Genomic DNA, 16,200 nt, shown 5'->3' on the forward strand with positions numbered 1-16,200 from the left:
AGTACTTACAGAAAACTTCAATACTTCAAAGCACACGAGTAGGCAACCTTGATGACAAAGGGGATGGTGTTTCAAGTGATGCCTTAACAAACGAAAACTAACTCCTTATATAGACGCAGTGCACAAAAGTGGATTTGAAAATATTTGAAATCCACCACTAACCATAAAATAACCTCTATAATGGAGGTGGTTGTGAGTCATCATCTCTATAATTGAGATTCTTGGGATGCTTTGGTGACTCATCCTTATCCTTTGGTGATGCATCCTTATCTCCATGATTGAGATTGGAACAAGACATTTGATGTGCTTGGTCCCATAGCAACTTTTGTTGTTGAAGAGCTTTCACTCTTATCTGATGAAGGAGGCTACTGGCGGCATCCCATGAATGTGACTTTATGGAGAATGGCTGACCAAATATACTGTAGGAGCCTTGATTGATATGACAAATAGGCCAACTGTGGGCCGGAAGATAAGATTTCTTCTGTAGCTTTTGGACGGACTTGGCCTACGAATCTGGCACAGATTTATCTATCATAGTCATATCCTGCAAAATTATTTCCCTTTAGATGTTGCTTTAAACATCTCTATCATTGCATTAATATATTCGTCAGGATCCTCTAGGGGCTGACTATCTGGTAAGAATTCATTAGCATTATCATCATGCTCTGTACTAGTAAAATCTTCAATGTCTTCATCATCTGCAGCTGACAGTTCTGAAACTGGCATATTGTCATCGGCAGGGTGAGAAGATGTGCCTTCATTGCACTTAGTAGCCATAGAATCCTTCATTGATTCGAATAATTTTTTCATAATATCTTTTTCCGATATATTCGGAATCAAACTCTTTAATTGAGTTTTGAAACTTGCAAATAAATTGTCGGAGTCATAATGGACTTCCGGGATGCTATGCAATCCAAGATTGTTTTCATTTTGCATGATAGCAGACTTGATTTCTGCAACTTTAGTATCAATGTTGGGGAAATTTTTCCACCAACGAACATGAAATGTTCTTAATAACACTGGTAAGCTTTTATCATTAAAACCTGTGGTACAATCCCATCTCCAAATCCATGGTAGAGAAAATACCATAAAGAAGATAAGACTGTCCCAATTCTTTGGGGGTTTTCCATAACCCAGAGCTTTCAGTTCAGGACTGAATTGAGTCCATTTCACAAAATAAGCCTTGATGGGCTCAGGTCATATTGAAATGGGTGGCCCAAATTTATTCCACCATGCAAATACCCAACTGGGTAGAGGAAAGGACCTCTGAAAGACATTCTTTTCCCATTGGAAAAACCATGAATGTCTATGGGAGGGATTTTGGAAATAAAATGTATTATACCAAGAATCCATATAATCCCAATAATTAAATTCCTTATCATTAGGAAGATTAGCTGCTTTAGCTAAATCAAATTTTCCCCATGTTGAGGGATGCATAAATCTTTGTATCGTACATTTATTGTACGCTCTTGGGCTATCCCATTTAGCCACATTAGTCAGTGTATGATGCACTGATATGGAATTAAGATGAACCAAAATGGATTCAAAGGAATACCATCGTTTTCCTGCACAGATGGGACAGTAGGCTTCTCCAAGCCATTTCTGTAACATCTCCCTGGAATCCAATGTACCCTCAAGGTCCTCTTTACTGAGGAGTAGAATTGTCTCCGTATCTGGAAGAGTAATATACTCTGGTTCAACTTCAAGTGTCTCTTTATACGACACTGGGGCTTTGCCCTTCTTGTTTGAGGAATTTCCACGTTCTTGATTCTTTCGGCCTCGGCCTCTGGATTGTTGATTACCACGTCCTCTCATAGGCAGTGGATTGCCCCTTGCGGGGTTATACATGATTTTGACCCTGGAAAAATTCATGGGTTAGAAAATCAGGTAAGGAGTTTAATTCTCCTTTGATATGTTCTATATCAAAATCAAAGGCGCTTAATTCCGCCTGCCATCTGGCAAAAATTTGTTTGGAAGTAAGATTCTTCACATCCTTCTTAAGAATCGATTTTGCAGCTGAACAATCAACTCTTAAAAGAAATTTCTGATTTAATAAATCATCTTGAAATTTATGAATGCACTTAATTATTGCCAATATTTCTTGTTTAACAGTGGAATAATTAATCTGTGCATCATGCCAGTTACCAGAGGTAAATCGAACAAGTTCTTCTTTACCAGATGGATTTCTTTGTTTTAATATGCCACCATATCCTATATGGTAGGCATCAGTCTCTACTACGTTCGGATACAAAGGATTGGTTAGGTTAAGACAAGGGAGTTGTTTAACCTTACTCTTGATTAATTGGACTGCCTATGTATGTTTGGGAGTCCAAGGCTCAGGATTCTTTCTGAGTCTTTTATGTAATATTGCGGAGTCTTGGGCAAGATGAGGATAATAATCCGCAATATAATTGAAACTTCCTAGAAATCTCTGCAGTTGAGTTTTCTCCAGTAATTCATCAGGAAACTTAGAGGCAAACTCAATACTTCTATCAATGGGAACTATTTTTCCCTTGTGAATATTGTGACCTAAAAATCTAACAGAGGTCTGAAATAATTTCATTTTTGGTGCCGAGATCACCAACCCATGTTTTCGAATAACTGATTTGAAAACATGTAAATGCTTAAAATGAGCATCTATCGATTCTGAATAAACAAAGATATCATCAATATACACAATGGTAAATTCAGAATAAGGAGCAAATATATCATTCGTGATATTTTGAAATTCAGATGGAGCATTTTTCAAACCGAAAGGCATAACATTCCATTCAAAGTGACCAAAAGGGACAGTGAATGCAGTTTTATATTTATCCTTTTCATTAATATGAATTTGCCAATATCAAGATTTCAAATCAAATTTGGAAAAGATTTTAGCAGAAAACAATATGTCTAATAAATCTTTTTTATTTGGAATAGGATACCTAATCCAACGTAAACAATCATTGAGTGGTTTATAATTAACCACTAATCTAGGAACACCTCTTTCCTTTTCTGCATTTTTATTGACATAAAAAGCAGTACAACTCCATGGAGAGTAAGATTTTCTAATTAATTTTTTATCCAATAGATTTTGGATTTCCTTTTTGCACAGATCTAGCAAGGCATGTTTCATTTGACTAGGTCGTGCTTTTGTTGGAATGGTTCTTTCATTGAACTCATCAATATAACGTAAAGACACAATATATTTAAGTCTATCCCAGAATGCTGTAGGAATATCACTACAAATTTCTTGGGTTAATAACTTCTGATGAGAACTAATTTTCTCTTTTATATCTATAGTTTCCAACTGTTGTTCAAGGGTTAAAAATTGCATTTCTTTATGCAGGAAACTCAGATGATGTTCTTTCACATTTCTCAATTCGGAAATCTCATTTATAAAACTAATTTGAGGAGGAGATTTGAAAGAGAAATATATAGGTTTATTATTAACCTGTCCATGAATTCCATGGTTGCTTATGCCTTTAATGGGCATAATTTTTTCCAAAAAAGGAGTATCTAATATGACTTGTTGAGTCATATTATTGACTAACAAAAAGTCGGTAATAATGCACTGATTATTTGTGCAAAAGGAGGCATTATTTAATTTATATTTAATTTTCTTTTTGACTCCATTGGCATTTGCCAGGGTTTGAGTTTTTTTCTCAAAATATTGGGTTGGAATCAACCCTTCCTGGATGCAGTTTAAGTCTGCCCCACTATCAATCAGAGCCGTCAATTTAGGAATGACAAAGTTTTGATCAAGAACTAAATTAATCACAGTATGCCATCTTTGATGGATGACTTTCGTGATTTGATTTAGAAAATATTCCTCAGATTTCTTTTCTTGTGGTACATTGTTTACACATTTTTCTTCAAGCTTTTTATACAAGGATTTTAACTCTTTTAATTCTAGCTTGATCTCTTTGATTTCTCCTTGTAATGAGGAGATTGACACTGGTTGTTTTGAAGACTTAGTATCTTCATAACGACCAATAATTTTCTTCAAAGAATAAGGTTTGATACCTTGAATGGAAGGTTTCTTTGAAGTATTTTGTATTTATTCAAGATATTCTTTGATTAAATATCTTTTTGTTTGAGGATCTTCCTCTTGATCAATGTTCTCTAGCATTCGTTGTTGATCATTGGTAAGAACATTGATCTGATGCATTTGAGCCACAGATTGTAGATGCAAACAACTGCAATCTGGGTCATCATCTAATTGGCTGGATGAGGCGTAATCAATATCGTCTCCAGAATCAGAATTTAAGAGAATTTTAGTCAACTGGATTCTCAATCCTTCAACTATTTGAAGTTGGTTCAATTTCTCTTTTGTTTTGCATCTATTAGAATAGTGGCCTAATTTACCACATTTATAGCAGACAATTTTCTTTTTGTCTGGTGGATTTCTTCTAGGAGGAGGTCTCTGACGAGGAGGAGGTCTCCTAGGTTCATGACGAGTCTGTTGATGAGACTGTCGTTTGGGATATTTCCTACTCTGGTGTGAGTAGGATTCTGGTCTCTTACCATGAGAGACTTTTCCTTTGCCCTTCCTTTGAGTGGAAGGTTGTGGTCCTGTGTCACAGGCAAACTGTTCACAGAATTCACCAAGCTCTCGCTTTCCAGTAAGATTTTGTTTCTTAAGCTGAGCATGAAGTTTTAAATCATTACATAAGGTTAGTCCTTCTTGGATGATAGCACTGGTAAGGAGACCGTATGTATATTGTTGGTAGTTGATCATTCCTACCTCGTTACCTAACCTTTTGCGTACTTTGCTAGCAAAAAGTGTTGGTAAACCATCAATAAATTTGGCTTTCCAATATTCATTATTGGCATCGGTTCTTTGCATAACCTTAGTAAGGAAAACATCTTTATACCATCTAAAATGGCTAAGTGTTCTACATCTAAGATTTTGCAAAACCTCTCGTCCCTTATCAGTAGTGGACATCAAATTACTAATAAAATGATGAACAATACATGAAATCAAGGTATATACTGCATCATCCTCACCAAGGTAGGCTTGGCCTGATTCAGTCTTGATAACCTTTTTGGAATTATAAATTTCATGATGTTGTTCAGCAGTGAGGATATTATCCCACCAACCTTTTAAGAGTCCGGAAAATCCTGCAGTTAACATTTCTGCTATGCCTTGATCAGAGTTCTTATGTTGTCTACAAATGGTAGCATACATAAGCATTCTTCGACAATGTTCTAAAATCTGATACTCAAACATAGAATCTATGTTCCATTCATAAATGGATCTGCCATCATAGACTTTTTGATCTATATACACATTCTCTTCATATAATAGGTCCTGAGGTGTGGGCCTATGATAATAGAGCTTGTGATTCAGATCCCAACGCCGAGTAGATTTCTTTGTATAATCCAATTTTTGAATACTCAGTTGGTCTTTAATCATTTCCTGAAGAATTTCTTCAGTCTGTCTAATGTTTGTTAAACCAAAATCTTGGGGATTTTGACTAACATCAGAATCAGAGTATGCTGAAGGAGTTAAATCTTCAGTATTATTTTGTGATAAAGACTCTTCTTGAGATTCTTCATCATGTGATTCAACAGCTTCCATAACATGGAGACTTTTTCGAACTGCATTAGCTTGGGCATCATGAGCCTGTTGGGCTTGTTTGATTTGATCTTCGGAAAGATTTAATTTGCCAAGCCTAGTTAATAATTCTTCAACAACCTCAGAATTATTATCCAATTTAAAGTTCCTAATTGGAACAGGTGGTTTGATGAGTGGTTTACCATCCATCAACAAAGGTAATTTTCTAGAAGATAAATCAAAAGGATTTTGATAATATTTCTCTGGATTTCCATGATCCAATAAATCTTCAATACGAGTTTGCTGTTGGCCGATCGTTTGGAGATTTAAATTGGTAAAGTTGTTCTGTCTTTTGATTTGTCCCATCGGATTTAAGGAGATTCAGGATTGACAAAAGCAATTGCTTCCACAAAATCAGGGGTTTTCCCTGAAGGACTTGGAAATTCAAGTCTGATGGGATCAGTAGGAGGATGTACTGATCGGATATTGATGCCAGACATTAGGTGCCATTCTTTCGTAAGGGTAGAAAGAGTGGGGGCATTAGAAGAAACTAAGGGTCGTTTTTCCGCTTGCTTTAGTCTGGTTTGCATGAACCAATCAACAAAGGACATGATAATCTTATTTGTTTCCAAATAAAGATAAAAGTCATTTGATAATTCCATGCGTTCTACGGCTCCATAGGTGTCAAAAAACCAATTTTTGAAACCTAGATTATTGGGGTGAAAGAATTCAGCTTTAATGGCTGCTCTGTCCACCACAAAAGGTGGTGGATCCTGGTAACTCTGTTGAGGTGTAAAAATCATAATCACAGAGTAAAACCAGTCATTTCACTGGGAGTGGGAGAAGTCCTGTCATACTCCCTTTCTCGGTAGACCCCATGAGGTATCTGGGTGTCTGATAGGTGGATTCCTTTTAATGAGAAATCATCCTTTATGGATTGTTTTTCATCCAATTCCTGTAGGTGAGAAGATGTGCCTACATCCGAATATCGGGATGATTGTGGTAAAGTGACTCGATAAGGAGTCTTATCCTTGAAATTAATTACCACGTCACCATCAGCTGATTGGATGACTTGATCAATAGCCTGATTAATCAGGAGTCGTGGAGGAACAGCCTGAGGAATAGTCTAGTTGGCTGGGAAATGAATTTCCTCCCAATTGATCATCCTTGGAGTAGCAACATTGGCACTCATAAGATCGGTTTCGATCAATACAGTCTTACCCTGATCCGGTAAGTGTAATACCTTAGGGACTAAGGTATTCATAATTTTGAAATGAATCCTTGCAATTACTGCAATGGTTTCAGTTCCAGGAATAAAATTGTATCCCTGTGTTAGGATCCTCAACTGGATGGATTCTAACAAATTCCTATCCGTTAAAGATAGGGTAAGGTTTGGATGGACATTAAAATAAACAGGTCCCCTAGTGAGACTTGTTTCCACAATACCCATTAAGGAGGGTTTCCAATCCAAACAACGACCATCTCGGAGTATGGCCTGCCGACAAGTGTTCATCCCTAGTAAGGTCAAGGGTTTGAACGCAATCTGTATGCATCCTATATGCATATATTTTTTCTCAGTATCAGCAAGATACTTATTGAGATCTGTTAACTCTAATAATTTAAGAGTTGAATCTTGATTTTCAAGATTAATGGTTTGTTCTATGGTTTTAATTCCCATGGTAATAGAAAGGGTGAAAGTTCCTTTCTGGTAAATTGAGGTAGGTTTAATGGACGGAATTGTCCAATCATTCAATTGTTGTTGAACTTTATATTCAACCAAAGATGCATTCTTAACTGATCCAGTAATCCTACGACTGGATGCCATGCTTCAATAAATTTAAAATATAAAACCAAATTTAAACACAATTAAATTAAACTAAAAGTAAACTAAATTAAACTACCACTACGATGGTAATAGAAAACCAGAAGGAGGAATATCCTAGTATGGAGTAAACATATTATAAACTGATTATATGGTAATCATGAACGAAGCAAACTTTGATTCCTAATATCATAATAAATTTACTGTTCATCATCTTCTTGATGAGATACACGTTTGTCAATGATTTAAGAGTATAGCGGCCCCTCAACGCCTACGGCTATCCACGGCAACGGCAACACGGGCATACCTCAACGCGACTTGGGTGACGTCCCATACCATAACAAGAAGGACGATGAATAGTAAAGCATTATAACATTACGAAGTAAGTTAACTCCCCTGATGATTAAGATATAAAAAATTTATAATAGCTTACTCCATACCTGGATATTTTGGATTTAGCCTTCCATGGGTCTGATTCCAAATACAGCGGGAAGTAGGAAAATAAAACAGAAGGCAAAAGGATGAAATTCAAGAGTAATCACACGATATTCCTAAATTAATCACAGTATGCCATCTTTGATGGATGACTTTCGTGATTTGATTTAGAAAAGATTCCTCAGATTTCTTTTCTTGTGGTACATTGTTTACACATTTTTCTTCAAGCTTTTTATACAGGGATTTTAACTCTTTTAATTCTAGCTTGATCTCTTTGATTTATCCTTGTAATGAGGAGATTGACATTGGTTGTTTTGAAGACTTAGTATCTTCATAATGACCAATAATTTCCTTCAAAGAATAAGGTTTGATACCTTGAATGGAAGGTTTCTTTGAAGTATTTTGTATTTGGTATCAAAGCCATGGAAGGCTAAACCCTGAATATCCAGGTATGGAGTAAGCTATTATAAATTTTTTATATCTAAATCATCAGGGGAGTTAACTTACTTCGTAATGTTATAATGCTCTACTATTCATCGTCCTTCTTGTTATGGTATGGGACGTCACCCAAGTCGCGTTGAGGTATGCCCGTGTTGCCGTTGCCGTGGATAGGCGTAGGCGTTGAGGGGCCGCTATACTCTTAAATCGTTGACAGACATGTATCTGATCAAGAAGATGATGAACAGTAAATTTATTATGATATTAGGAATCAAAGTTTGCTTCGTTCATGATTACCATATAATCAGTTTATAATATGTTTACTCCATACTAGGATATTCCTCCTTCTGGTTTTCTATTACCATCATAATGGTACTTTAATTTAGTTTACTTTTAGTTTAATTTAATTGTGTTTAAATTTGGTTTTATATTTTAAATTTGTTGAAACATGGCATCCAGTAGTAGGATTACTGGATCAGTTAAGAATGCATCTTTGGTTGAATATAAAGTTCAACAACAATTGAATGATTGGACAATTCCGTCCATTAAACCTACCTCAATTTACAAGAAAGGAACTTTCACCCTTTCTAGTACCATGGGAATTAAAACCATGGAACAAACCATTAATCTTGAAAATCAAGATTCAACTCTTAAATTATTAGAGTTAACAGATCTCAATAAGTATCTTGCTGATACTGAGAAAAAATATATGCATATAGGATGCATACAGATTGTGTTCAAACCCTTGACCTTACTAGGGATGAACACGTGTCTGCAGGCCATACTCCGAGATGGTCGTTGTTTGGATTGGAAACCCTCCTTAATGGGTATTGTGGAAACAAGTCTCAGTAGGGGACCTGTTTATTTTAATGTCCATCCAAACTTTACCCTATCTTTAACGGATAGGAATTTGTTAGAATCCATCCAGTTGAGGATCCTAACATAGGGATACAATTTTATTCCTGGAATTGAAACCATTGCAGTAATTGCAAGGATTCATTTCAAAATTATGAATACCTTAGTCCCTAAGGAATTACACTTACCGGATCAGGGTAAGACTGTATTGATCGAAACCGATCTTATGAGTGCCAATGTTGCTACTCCAAGGATGATCAATTGGGAGGAAATTCATTTCCCAGCCAACTGGACTATTCCTCAGGTTGTTCCTCCACGACTCCTGATTAATCAGGCTATTGATCAAGTCATCCAATCAGCTGATGGTGACATGGTAATTAATTTCAAGGACAAGACTTCTTACCAAGTCACTTTACCACCATCATCCCGATATTCGGATGTAGGCACATCTTCTCGCCTACAGGAATTGGATGAAAAACAATCCATAAAAGATGATTCCTCATTAAAAGGAATCCACCTATCAGACACTCAGATACCTCATGGGGTCTACCGAGAAAGGGAGCATGACAGGACTTCTACCACTCCCAGTGAAATGACTGGTTTTACTCTATGATTATGATTTTTACACCTCAACAGAGTTACCAGGACCCACCAACTTTTGTGGTGGACAGAGCAGCCATTAAAGCTGAATTCTTTCACCCCAATAATCTAGGTTTTAAAAATTGGTTTTTTGACACCTATGGGGCCGCAGAACGCATGGAATTATCAAATGACTTTTATCTTTATTTGGAAACAAATAAGATTATCATGTCCTTTGTTGATTGGTTCATGCAAACCAGACTAAAGCAAGCGGAGAAACGACCCTTAATTTCTTCTAATGCCCCCACTCTTTCTACCCTTACGAAAGAATGGCACCTAATGTCTGGCATCAATATCCGATTAGTACATCCTCCTACTGATCCCATCAGACTTGAATTTCCAAGTCCTTCAGGGAAAACCCCTGATTTTGTGGAAGCAGTTGCTTTTGTCAATCCTGAAATCTCCCTGAATCCGATGGGACAAATCAGAAGACAAAACAACTTTACCAATTTAAATCTCCAAACGATCGGCAAATAGCTAACTCGTATTGAAGATTTATTGGATCATGGAAATCTAGAGAAATATTATCAAAATCCTTTTGACTTATCTTCTAGAAAATTACCTTTGTTGATGGATGGTAAACCACTCATCAAACCACCTATTCCAATTAGGAACTTTAAATTGGATAATAATTCTGAGGTTGTTGAAGAATTATTAACCAGGCTTGGCAAATTAAATCTTTCCGAAGATCAAATCAAACAAGCCCAATAGGCTCATGAAGCCCAAGCTAATGCGGTTCGAAAAAGTCTCCTTGTTTTGGAAGCTGACAAATCACATGATGAAGAATCTCAAGAAGAGTCTTTATCACAAAATAATACTGGAGATTTAACTCCTTCAGCATACTCTGATTCTGATGTTAGTCAAAATCCCCAAGATTTTGGTTTAACAAACATTAGACAGACTGAAGAAATTCTTCAGGAAATGATTAAAGACCAACCGAGTATTCAAAAATTGGATTATACAAAGAAATCTACTCGGCGTTGGGATCTGAATCACAAGCTCTATTATCATAGGCCCACACCTCAGGACCTATTATATGAAGAGAATGTGTATATAGATCAAAAAGCCTATGATGGCAGATCCATTTATGAATGGAACATAGATTCTATGTCTGAGTATCAGATTTTAGAACATTGTCGAAGAATGCTTATGTATGCTACCATTTGTAGACAACATAAGAACTCTGATCAAGGCATAGCAGAAATGTTAACTGCAGGATTTTCCGGACTCTTAAAAGGTTGGTGGGATAATATCCTCACTGCTGAACAACATCATGAAATTTATAATTCCAAAAAGGTTGTCAAGACTGAATCAGGCCAAGCCTACCTTGGTGAGGATGATGCAGTATATACCTTGATTTCATGTATTGTCCATCATTTTATTGGTAATTTGATGTCCACTACTGATAAGGGACGAGAGGTTTTGCAAAATCTTAGATGTAGAACACTTAGCCATTTTAGATGGTATAAAGATGTTTTCCTTACTAAGGTTATGCAAAGAACCGATGCCAATAATGAATATTGGAAAGCCAAATTTATTGATGGTTTACCAACACTTTTTGCAAGCAAAGTACGCAAAAGGTTAGGTAACGAGGTAGGAATGATCAACTACCAACAATATACATACGGTCTCCTTACCAGTGCTATAATCCAAGAAGGACTAACCTTATGTAATGATTTAAAACTTCAAGCTCAGCTTAAGAAACAAAATCTTACTGGAAAGCGAGAGCTTGGTGCATTCTGTGAATAGTTTGCCTGTGACACAGGACCACAACCTTCCACTCAAAGGAAGGGCAAAGGAAAAGTCTCTCATGGTAAGAGACCAGAACCCTACTCACACCAGAGTAGGAAATATCCCAAACGACAGTCTCATCACCAGACTCATCATGAACCTAGGAGACCTCCTCCTCATCAGAGACCTCCTCCTAGAAGAAATCCACATAGACAAAAAGAAAATTGTTTGCTATAAATATGGTAAATTAGGCCACTATTCTAATCGATGCAAAACAAAAGAGAAATTGAACCAACTTCAAATAGATGAAGGATTGAGAATCCAGTTGGCTAAAATTCTCTTAAATTCTGATTCTGGAGACGATATTGATTACGCCTCATCCAGCCAAACAGATGATGACCCAGATTGCAGTTGTTCGCATCTACAATCTATGGCTCAAATGCATCAGATTAATGTTCTTACAAATGATCAACAACGAATGCTAGAGAACATTGATCAAGAGGAAGATCCTCAAACAAAAAGATATTTAATCAAAGAATATCTTGAACAAATACAAAATACTTCAAAGAAACCTTCCATTCAAGGTATCAAACCTTATTCTTTGAAGGAAATTATTGGTCGTTATGAAGATACTAAGTCTTCAAAACAACCAGTGTCAATCTCCTCATTACAAGGAGAAATCAAAGAGATCAAGCTAGAATTAAAAGAGTTAAAATCCCTGTATAAAAAGGTTGAAGAAAAATGTGTAAACAATGTACCACAAGAAAATAAATCTGAGGAATCTTTTCTAAATCAAATCACGAAAGTCATCCATCAAAGATGGCATACTGTGATTAATTTATTTCTTGATCAGAACTTTGTCATTCCTAAATTGACAGCTCTGATTGATAGTGGGGCAGACTTAAACTGCATCCAGGAAGGGTTAATTCCAACCCAATATTTTGAGAAAACCACTCAAACCCTGGCAAATTCCAATGGAGACAAAATAAAAATTAAATATAAATTAAATAATGCCTCCATCTACACAAATAATCAGTGCATTATTACCAACTTTTTGTTAGTCAAAAATATGACTCAACAAGTCATTTTAGGTACTCCTTTTTTGGAAAAAATTATGCCCATGAAAGGCATAGACAACCATGGAATTCATGGACAGGTTAATAATAAACCTATATATTTCTCTTTCAAATCTCCTCCTCAAATTAGTTTTATAAATGAGATTTCCGAATTGAGAAATGTGAAAGAACATCATCTGAGTTTCCTGCATAAAGAAATGCAATTTTTAACCCTTGAACAGCAGCTGGAAACTATAGATATAAAAGAGAAAATTAGTTCTCTTTAGAAGTTATTAACCCAAGAAATTTGTAGTGATATTCCTACAACATTCTGGGATAGACATAAATATATTGTGTCTTTACCTTATATTGATGAGTTCAATGAAAGAACCATTCCAACAAAAGCACGACCTAGTCAAATGAAACATGCCTTGCTAGATCTGTGCAAAAAGGAAATCCAAAATCTATTGGATAAAAAATTAATTAGAAAATCTTACTCTCCATGGAGTTGTATTGCTTTTTATGTCAATAAAAATGCAGAAAAGGAAAGAAGTGTTCCTAGATTAGTGGTTAATTATAAACCACTCAATGATTGTTTACGTTGGATTAGGTATCCTATTCCAAATAAAAAAGATTTATTAGACAGATTGTTTTCTGCTAAAATCTTTTCCAAATTTGATTTGAAATCTGGATATTGGCAAATTCAAATTAATGCAAAAGATAAATATAAAACTGCATTCATTGTCCCTTTTGGTCACTTTGAATGGAATGTTATGCCTTTCGGTTTGAAAAATGCTCCATCTGAATTTCAAAATATCATGAATGATATATTTGCTCCTTATTCTGAATTTACCATTGTGTATATTGATGATATCTTTGTTTATTCAGAATTGATAGATGCTCATTTTAAGCATTTACATGTTTTCAAATCAGTCATTCGAAAACATGGGTTGGTGATTTTGGCACCGAAAATGAAATTATTTCAGACCTCTGCTAGATTTTTAGGTCACAATATTCACAAGGGAAAAATAGTTCCCATTGATAGAAGTATTGAGTTTGCCTCTAAGTTCCCTGATGAATTACTGGAGAAAACTCAACTGCAGAGATTTCTAGGAAGTCTCAATTATATTGCGGATTATTATCCTCATCTTGCCCAAGACTCCACAATATTACATAAAAGACTCAGAAAGAATCCTGAGCCTTGGACTCCAAAACATACACAGGTAGTCCAATTAATCAAGAGTAAGGTTAAACAACTCCCTTGTCTTAACCTAACCAATCCTTCGTATCTGAAGGTAGTAGAGACTGATGCCTCCCATATAGGATATGGTGCCATATTAAAACAAAGAAATCCATCTGGTAAAGAAGAACTTGTTCAATTTACCTCTGGTAACTGGCATGATGCACAGATTAATTATTCCACTGTGAAACAAGAAATATTGGCAATAATTAAGTGCATTCATAAATTTCAAGATGATTTATTAAATCAGAAATTTCTTTTAAGAGTTGATTGTTCAGCTGCAAAATCAATTCTTAAGAAGGATGTGAAGAATCTTACTTCCAAACAAATCTTTGCCAGATGGCAGGCGGAATTAAGCGCCTTTGATTTTGATATAGAACATATCAAAGGAGAATTAAACTCCTTACCTGATTTTCTAACCCGTGAATTTCTCCAGGGTCAAAATTATGTATAACCCCGCAAGGGGCAATCCACTCCCTATGAGAGGACATGGTAATCAACAATCCAGAGGCCGAGGCCGAAAGAATCAAGAACGATGAAATTCCTCAGACAAGAAGGGCCAAGCCCCAGTGTCGTATAAAGAGACACTTGAAGTTGAACCAGAGTATATTACTCTTCCAGATATGGAGACAATTCTACTCCTCAATAAAGAGGACCTTGAGGGTACATTGGATTCCTAGGAGATGTTACAGAAATGGCTTGGAGAAGCCTACTGTCCCATCCGTGCAGGAAAACGATGGTATTCCTTTGAATCCATTTTGGTTCATCTTAATTCCATATCAGTGCATACACTGACTAATGTGGCTAAATGGGATAGTCCAAGAGCGTACAGTAAATGTATGATACAAAGATTTATGCATCCCTCAACATGGGGAAAATTTGATTTAGCTAAAGCAACTAATCTTCCTAATGATAAGGAATTTAATTATTGGGATTATATGGATTCTTGGTATAATACATTTTATAACCAAAATCCCTCCCATAGACATTCATGGTTTTTCCAATGGGAAAAGAATGTCTTTTAGAGGTCCTTACCTCTACCCAGTTGGGTATTTGCATGGTGGAACAAATTTGGGCCACCCATTTCAATATTACCTGAGCCCATCAAGGCTTATTTTGTGAAATAGACTCAATCCAGTCTTGAGCTGAAAGCTCTAGGTTATGAAAAACCCCCAAAGAATTGGGACAGTCTTATCTTCTTTATGGTATTTCCTCTACCATGGATTTGGAGATGGGATTGTACCACAGGTTTTAATGATCAAAGCCTACCAGTGTTATTAAGAACATTTCATGTTCGTTGGTGGAAAAATTTCCCCAACATTGATACTAAAGTTGCAGAAATCAAGTCTGATATCATGCAAAATGAAAACAATCTTGGATTGCATCGCATCCGGGAAGTCCATTATGACTCCGACAATTTATTTACAAGTTTCAAAACTCAATTAAAGAGTTTGATTCCGAATATATCGGAAAAAGATATTATGAAAAAATTATTCGAATCAATGAAGGATTCTATGGCTACTAAGCGCAATGAAGGCACATCTTCTCACCCTGCCGATGACAATATGTCAGTTTCGGAACCGTCAGCTGCAGATGATGAAGACATTGAAGATTTTACTAGTACAGAGCATGATGATAATGCTAATGAATTCTTACCAAATAGTTAGCCCCCAGAGGATCCTGACCAATATATTAATGCAATGATAGAGATGTTTAAAGCAACATCTAAAGGGCAATAGTTTTGCAGGATATGACTGTGACAGATAAATCTGTACCAGATTCGTCGGCCAAGTCCATCCAAAAGCTATAGAAGAAATCTTATCTTTCGGCCCACAGCTGGCCTATTTGTCATATCAATCAAGGCTCCTACAGTATATTTGGTCGGCCATTCTCCATAAAGTCACATTCATGGGATGCCGCCAGTAGCCGCCTTCATCGGATAAGAGTGAAAGCTCTTCGACAACAAAAGTTGCTATGGGACCAAGCACATCAAATGTCTTGTTCCAATCTCAATCATGGAGATAAGGATGCATCACCAAAGGATAAGGATGAGTCACCAAAGCATCCCAAGAATCTCAATTATAGAGATGATGACTCACAACCACCTCCATTATAGAGGTTATTTTATGGTTAGTGTTGGATTTCAAATCTTTTCAAATCCACTTTTGTGCACTCCGTCTATATAAGGATTTAGTTTTCGTTTGTTAAGGCATCACTTGAAACACCTTCCCCTTTGTCATCAAGGTTGCCTACTCGTGTGCTTTGAAGTATTGAAGTTTTCTATAAGTACTTTATGATATTGTGAATATCGTGTGATTACTCTTGAATTTCGTCCTTTTGCCTTCTATTTTATTTTCCTACTTCCCGCTGTATTTGGTATCACTACAAATATCACTACAATATGCCATCTTTGAGTGATGCACGAACAGGTTTACTCCCTTCCTCT

The sequence above is a fragment of the Aristolochia californica genome, unplaced genomic scaffold (genome assembly GCF_029961685.1).
Source record: "Aristolochia californica isolate CCGP_79_NKW_82.1479 unplaced genomic scaffold, dmAriCali1.0.hap1 SCAF_2, whole genome shotgun sequence".
Classification (NCBI taxonomy): domain Eukaryota; kingdom Viridiplantae; phylum Streptophyta; class Magnoliopsida; order Piperales; family Aristolochiaceae; genus Aristolochia; species Aristolochia californica.